The sequence below is a fragment of the Corvus moneduloides genome, chromosome 1 (assembly GCF_009650955.1).
Source record: "Corvus moneduloides isolate bCorMon1 chromosome 1, bCorMon1.pri, whole genome shotgun sequence".
Lineage (NCBI taxonomy): Eukaryota > Metazoa > Chordata > Aves > Passeriformes > Corvidae > Corvus > Corvus moneduloides.
The window spans coordinates 150,168,870-150,172,052 of record NC_045476.1 but is presented as its reverse complement, the minus strand read 5'-3'; positions in this window follow the sequence as shown (position 1 = coordinate 150,172,052).

The window sequence follows — 3,183 nt, the reverse complement described above, 5'->3', positions numbered from 1 at the left end:
CCTCTAGATAAAATTTAAAATCTCTCTCTTAGACCTTTTGAAGTAAGATATTTTGCTAGTTTACAAAAATAATCAGTATAATAATCCTCTGTATTTATGCACCGTCCTTAATCTCAGTGTCCTCAAGTGTTAAAGAATATTCTTTAGATTTTATACAATGCTTGTAAAGGAGGTGATTTCTGGGTCAAATCTGCCTGTGCAGCTACACAGCTCTTGGGAGTTCATTCATCTTCACAAGCTGTGCAATCACAGAAGCTGCCTGTAATTGGAGAGGCTGTGTCTAACTCACAGAAACAGAAGCCACTTCTAGACAGCCACTGTACTTGATAATAGCTAAGAAAAAAAAGAAATAAAACCAAACCAAACCAAACCAAGCCAAAGTAGTACATGATTTTAAATTCTCCTGATTCTTAGAGATAGCCCAAATCTCCTTATATTCCTGTTAAAAATTTGGGGGAGAATTTTAGAAAGCATCAGCAGAGTAAAATATTCAGTTCAGAAATTACTTGTGTAACCTGAAGAAGATACTTTTCCCACCGTAAGCTTAATACAAACAGCATATGAATATGAGATTTGTGTACAAAGAAAACAGAAAAAAAAACCTATTAGGCCCTCCTTTTTATTTCATGTCACCTGTTTTCAGCGTCCTTCTAGTTCTCCTTTTTTTTTCTGTTCATGCAGTATTGATTTCCATTTCTTATTGGCTTGTTCAAGAAGTGAATCCTGAATCTGCAAAAATTTCTGAACATGTAATTATTTTTCTTATGTGTGAAATCAGATTTATACAAGAATATTTGCTAGGCTGGGAGTTAATCTTAGATGAGAATGAAAAATAAAGATTTTGGAAAATTTTAAGTTCAAATGAACAGATAAGATGAAAATACTTTGCTTTGATTGTCAGGAAAATAATTCTCCTTGTAATATTTAGCAGTTTCAATTTTCCAGATTAGACTGGTAAAGCAAATAAGCTGTGCACTCTCACTGTACATCTTTAGGCTTCTTTAGCTCCTCTAGGTTGTATCATGTGCATAGGATGGGTGCAAACAGTTTAGGGAAAAGGTCTATGCTTGATGATGACTTGTGAAGAGGAATTAAAAGAACTGTTTTAAAATATTCTATAATATGTTATGTATTACACATTACATATTTTTATATACACAATATCTTATAGCTTCATAAAATGATAGAATCATTTAGGTTGAAAAAGACCTTTATGATCAAGTCCAGCTGCAAATATAGTCCTGCCAAGTCCACCATTAAGCCACATCTACGCGTTTTTGAAGTATCTCCAGGGGTTGTGACTCTACCACTTCCCTGGGCAGACTATTCCGATGCCTGACGACCCTTTCGAGGAAGAAATTTTTCCTAATATCCAATCTAATCCTCCCCATAGGCCATTTCCTCTTGTCTTATCATTTGTTACTTGGGAGGAGAGAGTGACCCCCACTTGGCTACAACCTCCTTTCTGTTAGTTGCAGAGAGCGGAAGGGTCTCACCTCAGCTTCCTTTTCTCCAGGCTGCACAACCCCAGCTCCCTCAGCCACTTCTCATAAGCCAGACACTGGCTTTCTTGGCCACCTGAGCATATGCTGGCTCATGTTCAGCCAGTGGTTAACCAGCATCCCCAGTTCCTTTTCTGCTGGGCAGCTTTCCAGCCACTCTGTCCCAAGTCTATCAAGATATCTTGATTTCTCAAATCTGAAGTTTGCTTTAGCCCTACGGAAATTGGAAATACAGGCTATACTTAACTCCATAAGCAACTTCCAGTCCTCCAGAGCGTATTCAGTCACAGAGCAGTTGGAAAGCTTTTCTTCTGGCAACGTAGACTAAAGAGTCAGAGTGGTGAGTGTCAAGTGCCAATGAACAAAAGTAAAAGGAGCAGTACAACAGCTCAGAGCAGTGATTCTGCTTCTGGATGAACTCCAAGTGCCTTGCTGAGTCGAGCAGCAGAAATGTTTTTCAAAGCAGACTTGCTTTCATGATGTGGGGAATGCTTTACATTTACATTCCTTGAAATTAGAGCCATTAACTTTTTAAAAGTTTTAATATTTCTCTACCCTCTCTGTTAATTATCAGGGTTTTGTTCTTCCTCACACACCCACATGATCTTTCTCTGTGATCCTGCAATGAATTCATCATGTTAACATTTTGACAGTTCACTTATTTCCAAGCAGTAGACTACTATGTCATAAACATAGTGTTTTGATTTTGCTGAAGAATAAAGAATAAAGTTAAAGTGGAAAGAGAAAGAACATTTCTATTCAAAAGCAAATGTCAACAGCAGTGACAGAGGGAAAATAGAACATTTCTGGCACAGAGAATTACTCAAAGAGCCACTATCTTTTATCTTCCTAACTTTTGGTATATTTTTCCACAGATACACATGTACAAACATCAGTGAAATTCCTTTATCACCATGTTCCATTTTTCTTGCTATCTTGCTGATTTTACTCAAAAGAAAACAATTTTTCAACAGGTGCTTATTTTATAAAAAAATGCTCACAAATTTTCTCATGTATTTGACCATTTAGTATAAACTCTAAGACCAAACAGCAAAAAGCGATGTTCCTCTACCTTCACATCATGTCATAGTTTCCAAATTGCTTCTGTGACTATGATGAAATCCATAGGCCTTCATCATTCCAGCCCTAGCAAATTTGTTAATATTCAAAGCTATTTTGTAGCTAATGAAAAAAAAATTATATTTCCTACACAAAATGTTTATGAAAAGAATTGCTGACACAATTTTTAAACTTAAGAAGTTATTAGTTTACTTTTTAAAGAGAAAGAAACAAACCTTGACCCACGAGGGCCAACCATATCCTGGACCTCAGCTTGAGTCCTATGTGCAGTTTTGGGCAGAGCAATATAGGGTTATAAAGCTATTACAGGACATACAAAGGAGAACAACAAAGATAGTGAAGGGTCCAGAGGAGAATTGACTGGGGTTACTTGGCTTGTTCACCCTAGAGAAGAGGAGACTCACATTGCTGTCTAGAGGTTTCTCACGTGGGCAAGCAGAGGGGCAGACACTGATCTCTTCAGTGTCAAAACCCGAAGGAATGGGCTGAAGTTGTGTCAGGGAGGGATAAATTGGATATTAGAAAAAGGGTCTTCACCCAGAGGGTGGTTGGGCACTGAAACAGGCTCCCCAGGGAAGTTGTCATGGCACCAAGCCTGACA